Source organism: Sminthopsis crassicaudata, chromosome 2 (genome assembly GCF_048593235.1).
Source record: "Sminthopsis crassicaudata isolate SCR6 chromosome 2, ASM4859323v1, whole genome shotgun sequence".
In the NCBI taxonomy this organism is placed as follows: Eukaryota; Metazoa; Chordata; class Mammalia; order Dasyuromorphia; family Dasyuridae; genus Sminthopsis; species Sminthopsis crassicaudata.
This window is the reverse complement of record NC_133618.1, coordinates 652743724-652756654: the sequence shown is the minus strand read 5'-3', so window position 1 is coordinate 652756654 and position 12931 is coordinate 652743724. Positions and strand designations below refer to the sequence as shown.

Genomic DNA, 12931 nt, shown 5'->3' with positions numbered 1-12931 from the left:
AGTCACTTATCTTGTTTGTCTCAGTTTCAACCATAAAATGGAGATAATAAAATCATTTTAATTTTTGTTTGCCTCAGTTCCTCATCTATTAAATGAGCTGGAGAAGAAAATGGAAAATTACTATAGTATCCTTGCCAAAGGAAACCCCAAATGAGGTCACAAAGAATCAGACACACCAAAAAAAAAAGTCTTCATCAAGTTCTTTATATACTCCCTCTCCAAAGAATTATGTATAAGTGTGTGACTTCTATAGTGCATTTTTTTTGTTCATCCTCTTTTCTGAGTATCCTTTGCTAGCATTCCATTTTCTTTTCAGTTTATCAATGTGAATGTTTCCCAAGATTTTATACTTGGTTCCTTCTTTCATTCATTCAATATGCATTTATTGTCTACAATGAATAAAGCATTGAGAATACAAAAACCAAAAACAAAAATTCCTGCCTTCAAGGAGCTTATATTTTATCTATCTATCTATCTATCTATCTATCTATCTATCTATCTATATCTATATATATCTATATACATATAGATATATATAGATATATATTTTTTATTTTGACAAGCATTTTATCTCCAGATCTTTAGCTACCATATTTATACAAATGATTTCCAGATTTCTATTATTACTCTTGATTTCTATTTTGGGTGACAGACTCCTACCTCCAATTACCTTAAATACACAGTACTACATCTAATGTAACAGGACCAATACCAAGCTTACTATTTTTCTACATGAGAATGTTAGCTCAATTTATATAAAGAGCTTTTCATTTTTTGCACTTGTACTCTACTTCCCAGGCCAGTCCTTTAACCATTATATCATGCTCCTTCTCAAGAAAAAAAAAGAGAGTCGACAGAGTCCAATAAAAGATAAATCTGGACCAGATGAAAGTATTAGTAGATTAACTTAAAATAAAAAAAACATACAGAATTTTCAAGATTTTCCATAATAATTAATTTTTGACTTCAGGGATAAGGTAGCTACAACATTTGGACCCCTTAAGTTTTTTATTTACTTCTGCCAGAGAAGCTGTCTATGATCATTAGAAAGAAAAAGCTTGGACTAGTGACTCAACTTGACAAAATGCACATATCATAGAAGAAATAGGTGCTGGTGATACAATTTCAAAGTCACTGAATGAGCAGGACTCAAGATTTCTCAAAAAAGGCAGGATTCTAAATGAATGGAAAAGACCAACTCTAAAAAGTGATTAGAAAACTATTGACAACTCCTGATCCATATATCATATCTCTATGACACTTATTAAGACAGTGTATTTGTAGATGGATCATATCTGTGATGAAAACAAAGAAAACAGCATTTTTCATAAGACTAAAACTTCCCAGTTACACAGTTATATCCCATTGTCTTTATTTGCCTTGGCAGAACAAAGAACAGCTCTTAAGACCCTTCTTCACTAAGATATTTCTATGGAAATAGATACAATTGCCAATTATTGAATTCTCCCATTTCAGAAAAATCCAGGTTCCAAGGGACTCATAAACCAATTGAAGGATCTAATGTGTGTGTGTCCATGTACATTGTATGTATGGATATATATATATATATATATATATATGTGTGTGTGTGTGTGTGTGTGTGTGTGTGTGTGTGTATGTGTGTGTGTGTATGCAATAGCTTATTGCCAACAATGTCTTATATATGAAAAGTATTACAAAAGATATAATTAAGAATTTGTAAGATTAAAAAAGTAGCAAGAACAAGGGGAAACAGGTGATTGATGATTATGAGTACTGACCCCAACAGATTGATTCACCATTTTGAGACTTGAATGAAGCTATGTTCTCAATAATGTGGCTAACATCTACATGAAATATTGAAAAAAACAAAGGAATTCCTCTAGTATGTGGGATAGAACATCTATAGAGAATCATAAGTGAGAAGTACACAGATTGAGAAATCCTGAATCTGTTACATTAGTCCCATTGAAAACAGTATACAGAAGGATAAGCTATTATTAAATCATTTTTTAAGTCTTTTCCAACTTTTTCTGATCCCATTTGGGTTTTTTTGGCAAGGATATTGGAATAGTTTTCCTTTTCTTTCTCCAGCTCACTTTACAAATAAGGAAACTAAGGAAAATTGGGTAAAATGGCTTCCCCACAAATCACACATATATCTGAAGCTGGATTTGAACTGAGGAATATGCCTTCCTGAGTCCATGTTTATGGCTTTATCCACTGTCTCTCTTAGTTGATCTTAAGTTCATAGATTGTTTAAATATCAAATTATGATGTTACATATTGAGGTGTTGTTCCATGATCCCATGATATAACAATGATAAAATGCTTCATAAACTTTAAACCATAACACAAACATTAGTCAGGATTATCTTTTAAATCCCTTCACAACCTGGCCTCAGCCCATCTTTTCAACCATCTACAAACTCTCTGATTCAACCAAAATTGACCTCTCTTGGTTTCTCCCATTTGATGCTCCATCTCCCATCTTAGAGGTTTTTCTGGGCCATAACTTCCTCACCTCTACTTCTTCTATTTCAAGGCTTAGCTCAAAAACCACATTCTACAAGAATTTTTTCATGATCTCAGCTGCCAGTGCCTTCCCTACAAAATTTTAGAATTATAATTTTATATATATATGATATTTATATATTTTGTTATATAGATATAAGTATATATATATATATATATGTATATATATATATATATATATATATACCTATACCTATACCTATATCTATATAATATATATGCATACCTATGTGGTAGTACTTATGTGTCTGACTACAACTGATCAGACCAGTACAAGCTCATAGTGTTTGCCAGAGAAGAGACACAAATGAAAATTTGGGGGGATTCTCTAAATTGGTGAATCTATGTATTACACACACATCCATGTGCTTATCTCTTCCACTAGGGGGAAGGATGTAAGTTTCTAATGGATATTTTCAGTCTCTGTGGTTCTATCCCCACTACTTAGTGAAGGGCCTGATACATACTAGGCTCTTAATAAATACCTGTTAATGTAATAACCCCTCAGAATTATTTCCAAGAACTTTTATTAGTTATATACTTTCATGGGAAGACACCTGCTATGCAACTTGTACACGGTCACACAAATGACATATGTCAGAAATAGGTCCCGAACACAGATCTTGCTGGCTTTAGAGCTAGCTCTGCATTCATTATATTCTCTCAACATTCCTAATGAAGATGTCAATAAGTTTATTTTGAACTCAGGCAATAGTTTTCAGAGAAAAACCTCCAATTTTTCTTTATCTATTAAATTCAGAAACAATGAACAGACAAAACCACAAGTCTCTTTTCCATGCCCAGTGAATTAAACAACAAAAAAATCTCTCTATATTGGTATGTTGTGTATATGTGTACTGCACCTTCATTCATATAGAAAATTCTGTCCTTTAGCACATCAGTGGCTGAAATAAGCTTCCACTTACCCAGGCTTCAGCTATTCCACATCCAATTAGAATTTTAACTACCCTATCAGCTGCAGAGGGACAGAGACAGACACCATATTTTAAATACATCTTTTGTCCTAATCCCCTCTGAGCTGTAAAACCTAATACAATTAAGCTTTTATATTTTGCAGGTGATGAATGACTGACTAATATGCTCTCTGTGAGATTTGGTACCTGGAACATGATGTTCTTGCAGCAGCCCAACTGCTGAACTTGGGGTTTCCTCCTTCCCCTCTCCTCCTTCCCTTTCCCATCTGCCCTCACTTCTCTCCTCACAGCTGGCATATTCTCCACACTTGTTACTAAAGATAAAAATAATAGCCTGCTTTAAAAAATATCTTATTGTTCGCAATGAGGTTGTTCCTCTAGGGAGGAAATCAATTTACTTTTTCACAGGGAGCATGCCCTTTCCAGGGCAAGAATCCATCCTTCTGGGGTGTCTCTTGGATCATACCATGCCCCTACCTGGAATGCCCTCTCTCTTCTATCTGGTCCTTTATGCCTTCTCTCCCCCTCAATCTAGGAAGCCTTCTATTACAATGCTAGCCTTCCAAATTCAAAGGATTTCATAGGAATTATTTTATGAACCATTAATTTGGCAAATGCAATTAAGTTCAATGAACATTTATTAAGTGCCTAGTCTTTGCAAAACATGGTGCTAGTCAATGGGAGAGATAAAAAAGATATAACCAACAGTAGACATCTATATAGTACTGTAAGGTTTGCCAAGTACTTTACATACATTATCTTATTTGAGTCTCATAACAATTCTGGGAAGTAGGCCTCTGTGTGTCTCCATCTCTCTATTTTTGACTGTGTCTCTGTTTTTCTCCCTCCCTCTCCCTCTCTCTCTCTCTCTTTCTTTCTTCTTCCTCTCTCTGTCTCTCCTTTTACCTTGTCTCTCTCCTCCTCCTCCTCTTCCTCCTCCTCCTCCTCCTCCTCTTCCTTCTTCTTGTCTTTTTCTTTCTCTCTCTCTCTCTCTTTGTCTCTCTCTTTCTTTATCCTCTTTCTAGCTCTTCTTTTACCTTTTTATTTCTCCCTTTATCTGTCTCTCTGTTTCTTCTTCCTCTCTCTAGCTCTCATTTTTCCTTATCTCTCTCTTTCTCTTCTTCTTTCCTCTCTCTTTCCTCCTTTCTCTCTCTTTCTCTCTCCTCTCTCTCCTCTCTCTCCTCTCTCTCTCCTCTCTCTCTCCTCTCTCTCCTCTCTCTCTCTCTCTCTCTCTCTCTCTCTCTCTCTCTCTCTCTCTCTCTCTCTCTCTCTCTCTCTCTCTCCCCTTATCTGAATCAGTTTCTCTCTATGTGTGTGTGTCTCTTTCTGTCTCTCTCTTGTGTATATATCTGTACACTCTAAAAGTTCAGCATGAAATCTAGTGCATCTTAGACAGGGATTGAGTCTTGTCATTGTTTCTCTTTCAATGCCTCACATTGTACACTGCATATTTGATATCTTTCCCTCTTCAATCAACATGCATTCATTAAATGCCTAATACAGGGGCTATTTGTTGTTTAGTTTTATTCAGTCAGATCTGACTCCTCAGGATCCTATTTGGGTTGTCTTGGCAAAGACATTAGACTGGTTTGCCATTTCCTTCTCCAGCTCATTTGCCAATTGAGGAAATTGAGGCAAACAGTTAAATGATTTCCCCAAGGTCACATAGCTAGTAAGTCTAGGCCAGATCAAGAAGAGGAGTCTATCTGACTGCAGGTCTTATGCTCTATCCACTGTGCCACCTAGCTAAGCCCTGAGGTAAATACCATGGATACAAAAACAAGAATACAGTGAGTCCTACTCTCAAAAAAACTTATACACTATTGGGAAAATAATATGCAACATTTATTAAATACAGATGAAATAAATACAAAATAATTTTGGTGGGGAAGGCCCTACCAATTGACTTTGAGTAAGTACTAAAAAAAGTTGATTGATTGAAAAAAATAATTAATTAAATGGTAATTGTTTAGCTGAGAAAGAGAAAAATCTATCTGGAAAAGATGAGCAGGACATTACCTTCTTATTGTTTGAATTACAATTAATATAGAAGCTTTTTTCCTAATTATTTAGAGCACATTTCCTTCGTATAGTTTTATGTGACAGTCAATATAGAGGCTTTTTTTCTAATTATTCATAAAATGATCCTTCAGTAGTGATCTTCATTCTCTGACCTTCCTGTGACTAGCCACATATGCTCAGGTTTTATGAACGGTATCCCCTAAAGCCTGGCTGCTGAGCTGGGTGTGCCGTAGGGAAGGACGAACGTGAACAGATGGAATCCTGGTGTGTGACTAACAGCTGACTCTTTTATAACCCACAGGCCAGTTGCCTTTGAGTTATACCACACAGACTCACAGGCCACCTCTGAAGCCAATGGAAACGGCTGGTCCCTAAACTGCAAAGCTCGGGTTAGGGTCTGTGGCAAATCACCATCAAGACGATTAATGAATGAAGTCATCACTCCTCCTGTACCACTTACTGTTTACTGCCTTGTACCATTAATTATAATTTCATGTCTAATAATAAGAGTATAAGAAGAGCTTATATCCCAATACTGTTATCCAATTATAAAAGAGGTCTTTTTAGCCACTTGTGCAATAGTGTGCAGAACATTAACTGAAAAGGAATTATAGCAGCATAGGGAATTGTCTTGAGATGTTTTCTATTTAAATACCATCAAAAAAGATGATATAAATGAGATAAGATGGTAATTATGATGACAATAACAATAGGTAATGTTTCTATATGGTTTTAAGGCTTGCAAAATGATAGCCTTATAAATCTGTATGGTATACACCATGGTCCTCAAACTTTTTAAATAGGGGTCAGTTCATTGTCCCTCAGACTGTTGGAGGTCCAGACTATAGTAAAAACAAAAGCTCACACTCTGTCTCTGCCCCTCAGTCCATTTGCCATAAGCCTACACGTCACATAAAACGTCCTCAGCTGCCGTATCTGGTCCACAGGCCGTAGTTTGAGAACCCCCGGTGTACACAGTCTCAATTTTACATATGAGGAAACTGAGACTTAGAACTGACCATAGTTAGATAGCCAAGGGCTGTCTAAGCCAGTAATTAAACTTAGAGCCTTTAACTCCCAATTCTGCCCTTCTTTTGCCTACTCCATGCTGGGAATCATCTCCAAGGAAACAATAACATCCCAGAGAACTCTCTCACAAAATAATGCTATAAATGGTCAGCCAAAAACATCATGATGGGGTTTGGAAATACATTGGCAGGATGTTATGAATAGTACTGAGTGGAGCAACATTTTACAACATGACTTCCTGCAACATATTGTTTTGTCTCCCCATTAGTATCCAGCACAAGGTTATACCTGTGATCAATACTCCATAAATAATACTTGGATATTTGATTGAACAATGAATAATTAATTGATTCTTCCCAGTCAGGCTGAAACTTACTCATACTCTAAGGACCTTGGTGTTTGCCATTCCAGTAATAACAGCTACATTCCAAAGAAGAAGTTTACAAGAGTTCAATTTTTAAAAAGCCATTGACTTAGCCATTTTTGCTGGCAATAAAGAAGTAATTTCTTAGTTACCTCTGAACAAAATTATTTCCTGGGCAATATTTTAAACACGAACATTTCAAGCTTAGTTGGTGCTTAATGGATACTTGTTTGATTAAACTAAATTGAGGAAGAGAGGGAGTGGCTCTCCCATTTCTAGTTTCAATGACTCTTCCCAAACAATATTACTCATTTCCATCTCCTCTCTAAGCTCACAAATCAAATCCTTCTTTTGTAACAAAGAAGCACACAAGTCAATTCAGTTATCACAGCAAACACATCTGGCTGCCTAGGCAATATTCTATAATCATGGTTTTCTACTTTCCCGTGGAACAGAAAGAAGGGAATTTCCTAAACCTCTTGAATTGAGCTAGAACATTTCAATTACATGGATCTTCCTGATACTTCAAATATTCTTTTTCTTTACTTTCTTGTAGTCATTGTGCATGATCTCCTCTCCACACCTTATTTTGCCTACGTTCCTCTGCATGAAGTCATTCAAGTCATCCCAAGTTTTTCTGAATTCTTTCTATTTCTCAATTTTTTAGGGAACTATAATATTCAATCATATCCATATGAGACAATTTGCCACTTCCTAACAACTTGTTACCATATAAAGGGGCTACTATGACTATTTTGGCTTATTTGTGACCTTTCTTTCTTTGACCTTGAATTATGTGACTACTTTTACTCCCCTTCACAGTCTCCATTCCAGTAAAACTGGACTGCCAGATATTCCCTGAGCATGACATTTGTGTATTCACACCAATGATTCTCTATATCTAGAATACATTCCCACCCCTATTCTCTAATTCCATTATTAAGACTTCCTACCTTCTATCTAAATGTAACTCGGTACCTGAAATCTTTCTTGTCTATATACCCTCATTAAGAGAATTCTCTACCTTTTAATTTTTTAGGAGAGGTCTGCACCTATGGTTTTATTGAAGTAGGAACCTCCTAGTGAAGAAAATTCCTCTATGGGAAACAACTATTCTATAGTTGAGATATTAAGTAATCTTCCCCATTCACACTGTCACTTTTGTATTAAAGACAAGATTTGAATCTAGGTTCTTCTGATATTTTTATTAGTTATGGAACTTTGCTTTCACTTCCTTGAAATTGATTTGTATTAATTTATATGATTTTGTATTTATTGCTTAATCCTCCTGTAAAGATATAAACTCCTTGAGGGCAAGATCTATTTTATTTTTGTCTTTGAATACTCAGCATCTAATACCATATTTTGCAAGTAGCTGGTTTGTAATGATTGTTTTTTGAGTTGAGTTCATGAGATAGCAAATCTAGCAATAAAAAGAAAACAAGCAAAAAAAAATCTAATGAAAACTAGATAATGAGATTTAAAGAACTATATTCTATTTTGTTATCTATCTTCTTTTAAATTAGATTATATAGAATGAATTACCCTCCTATCTTCCTGGTCTGTTAAGTTGGGGAGCAATAAAAGACTTGGCAATGACTGAGTTGGTTATGACTCACATAGATACATGCGACTTAATACACTGTAAAATCATTTTGAAGTACTTCCAATGTTATTTCATTATACATAGCTCCTGGCCCTAGCTGTTTTACAGACCTATTGTGTGTGAAGAGGAGAACTACAGTCAAGGGTAGTGTGTTAAGGTAAAAAAAGAAGTGAAGTCATGGGACCAAATTCTTAGTTTTTACTTTTCCACTAGTCAGCCAATCAACCAAAAAAAAAAAAAAAAAAGGTATTTATTAAATTATTACTATATACAAGAAACTGTGCTAGTGTTAGAGATACAAAGGTAAAATAAAACAGTCCATTACTTCAAAATTCTTCTATCTCAATGGTATACACAATATGTATATATAAAGCAAATATATAAGATAATTACAGAATAGAGGCAATTTAATAACCAAGAGGATCAAAAGAGTTTTCAATTAGAAGTTGGCATTTGAACTGAATATTAAAAAAAACTAGGAATCTCAAGAGGCAGAAGTAAGGAGGAAGGGAATTCCAAGCATGGGGGATAGCCAGTATAAAATCATAGAAATGGGAAATGGAGTGCTACATGTATAAAATTAGGCCTGTACATCTAGGCTGCAGAAGACTAGGGGGAGAGTAAGATATAATAAGACTGAAAAAGTAGGATGAGAAGGTGAGAAAAACTTTAAGTAATAGAGTAGTTTATATATGTGTGTGTGTGTGTGTGTGTGTGTGTGTGTGTATTTATTTATTTATTTATTATACATAAACACACACATATGTACTCCTCTGTCATTTAAGTTCTTCACAACTTAATTCCTACTTTTTCAGTCTTATGTATGTGTATATAGGTATAGTGCATGCATACATATGAGTATTAATATATACATACATGCATATGTGTGTTATATGATCTTTGATACAACAGCAAGCTATTGAATTTTGTTTTTGAGTGGAACCAGGTTAGGGTGTAAGAGATAAGGATCACATAAGCAGATATGTACTTCAGGAAAATTACTCTGGGGGACTGCAGATGATACATTAGAAAAAGGAAGGATTTGAGGTAATCAGATCAAATTAGAGATTATTGCAATGGCCCGGTTGAGAAATGATAAGGTATTGAATAAGAAGAAACATTTGTACAAATGGATTACAAAGTAGAGTAACAAATGTTAAAACAATCACTAGATTATACATCAAAGGAACATCTTCCAGGTATCCATCTAGCTTATTTGTAAAATAGGGAGCGGTACAGAAATTAGTAGCTGTGGTTGATTCTCAATTCTGATAGAACTGAGGGTCTCTTTATAGTCAGTTTGGTTTTCTGGGTGGGGCTCACACTTGTCCAGCTTTTTCTTCTTCTTTTTCTAGCCACCTTGATACTCTCCCATTTATCCTAGAACTTCTAATAGCTTGGAAAACATGTCCATCAACAACTACAACATAGGATACCATAGGTTTTTGGGAAACACTCACAGCTTTTACATGCTGTGAATCCAAAGGAGGCAATCCACCAGCCCAATGGAATAGCAAATTATAGTCACTTGCAAGGCTTTAAGATGTTATTGGCTGAATATTGCTTTAGTGCAGCACATAATTATGGAAACTGCTCTGAGAATCTGTATATTTCATCTATACTTTATTACACTCAGCATATTCCCCAATTCGTTTTTCTTCTTCTTCCCCCAGTTTAAAATATATTTTGGTGTCCTTTATGTCATCTTGAAATTGAACAGCCAATTCTTACTGTAATGAAAATACTTATGTGCTAGCCCAGTGATATACAACGCTACACTCTAATTACGGCTGCGCTTTAATTAACCTGAATTGAAGAGCGTTATCATTAAACTGTTGGTAACTTTGAGTTATAGCTTTTCTTTAATTTAAACTAGAAAACACAGATAATTAAGGCTCCAGATAATCAAATGCTTGAGGAGAGCTTCAATGTTTTGGGATGTTCCTAAATCTCATTAAATGTCCTTTCTTTATTGATTATTTCTACCTCAGCTGTATCATTGTGTTAAACGAATAATAGTTCTAAGTTGAATACATTTGCAGTCACATCAGGATAATTTTTACCACTTTGGATTTCACAGAAACCATAAGGAATCAATGCTAAGCTCTCCAATATTAGGGTTGGTATGGTGGGAATGGGGGTAGCTTTTTCTCCTCCTTGGAACTGTTTCTGCTTATAAGCCAATCTTCTCTTGGACCCTAAGCACCAACTACTATACTGTTCTGTTACACAGGGGTGTAATACATAAAAAGTCATAAGAACAAGTGTTTGGTAGAAACTCCTAAACTATTTTCAACAATGAGATGAACCAAATCAGTTCCAATGAACTGAACCAGCTTCACCTCAGCGAACTCTGGGAGATGACTATGAACCACTACATAGAATTCCCAATCCCTCTACCTTTGTCCGCCTGCATTTTTTGATTTCCTTCACAGGCTAATTGTACACTATTTCAAAGTCTGATTATTTTTGTATAGCAAAACAACTGTTTGGACATGTATACATATATTGTATTTAATTTATACTTTAACATATTTGACATGTATTGGTCAACCTGCCATCTGCGGGGGGGGGGGGGAGGGGAAGGAGGGGAAAAATTAGAACAAAAGATTTGGCAATTGTCAATGTTGTAAAATTACCCATGCATATATCTGGTAAATAAAAACCATTAAAAATATAAAAATAAATTTAAAAAATAAAATAAAATAAAAAATAAATTCCCAAACTATATCTCAGGCTCAAATGGGCTGAATTCAATCAAGATAGGATTTATATAATATTTAAAATATTTTTTATTGTTTATTAACCTCAAATGGAGGTTTGAAGAGTGCAGGGACAGTATAAAATAGTTACTGAGGGAAGTGGGTGAGAAAAATAATTAAGATTTAATAAAGGAATTCTTTTTCTGTGACCATGAGAACCAAGTTTAGGTTTTGTTTTTCAGTTTTTGTCTCCGCTGAATTTCTAAATTCTCTGTAACAAGCACTTTCCATAGAAGCCATTCCAGATGTTTTCTTCACACCTCAAGACAACATTTCTCCATATAAGACCTTATTTCAACTTTACTGAGAGAAAAGAGGAAATAAGCAAGGAACTCCCTTTCATCACTTCATCTATAAATTAAAACCTATTGACATAATTCTTTCTTCTTTTAGACTCTGCTAAAGAGGTAGGTTTGGTCCTAGGCAAGGTCAAACATTATATCCATACCATTGAACCCATCTCTTCTCCCTTCCCCAATCTTCAATCTCTACCTAAAGTCTGTATCCTTCATTAATGCATACCAACAAACCCAGATCTCCTCTATTCTGAAAGTAAAAAAAAATAAGGTTTATTCTCTTAAGCCATGGTGCCACATATATTCTCTTCTCTTTGACAACTGACTTCTAAAAAATGCTTTCTATACGCATTATCTCTGTTTCCCTTTCCCTCACTCACCTTTAAATCGTTTGCAATCAAGCTTTTGATTTCATCACTTAACTAAAACTTTTATTTCCAAATTTATATAAGCTTTGAATGAACAAATCCAAAAGTCTTTCCCCAGTTCTCATTTTTCTTTGATCCCAGCAGAGATGATATGGATCAGGCTTCCCTTCTGATTCTTCTCTGGATTTTTGTGACATTGCTTTCTCTTAGTTCTCTTCTTAGTCTACTCTTTCCCAGTCTTCTTGGCTGGGTCATCATTCTCCTACTTTGGGAGTATTCCAAGCCTCTGTCTAAGTTCTCTCTTTTAGTTATCTCATCAACTTTCATAGATCTAATAATCCTCTCCATGCAGATGATTCCCATGTCTATATATTCACCTTTATTTTTTCTCCTTTATCAACAACTGTTTATTTAACATATCTGCGTAGAGATGTCATATCCATAGCAAACTCAATGTATAATGAACAGAACTCATTTATCTTTTATTCCTTGAATCGCTCCTTTTCTAAACGTTAGTCTATGCCACATGTGACCAAAAAGCTTTTCTAAAATATATATATGATAAATGATCACCCAAATACTGTCTAAAGAGTCCACAATAAGGCAGCTCAATCTACTTTTGAATAGTTTTACTTGCTAGGATTTTTTTTTTTTTTGCCCCTTCCATCAAGTCAGAATTTGTCTCTTAGTAGATTCCAACCCCTTTATTTTTTCTAAATCTGTCCTTTGGATATAATTGATAATAATAGCTAACAACAGTTAGTGCATTTAATGTGCTAGATATTGTACTCAGTATATTATAATTATTATCTTATTTTATCCTCACAACAACCTTGGGAAGTGGTCGCTATTATTTCCGAGTCTTACAGATGAAGAAACTGAGGCAAATAGCAATTAAGTCTCTTACCCAGCGTCATGAAGCTCAGAAATACCTGACATTGGATTCTAATTTAGATCTTCCTGATTCTAGGGTTGGTGAACTATCCAAGTCAAAATTATTACACTGTCTTTGGGATTAAGTAGAACCATTGTATT

General features: G+C 34.9%; 1 protein-coding gene across 1 annotated transcript in view; it reads right to left on the bottom strand.

Annotated features, from left to right (window-relative positions):
- The window catches only part of KCNMA1 (potassium calcium-activated channel subfamily M alpha 1), an 893014-nt gene that overhangs the window by 178941 nt on the left and 701142 nt on the right, over positions 1 to 12931 (bottom strand).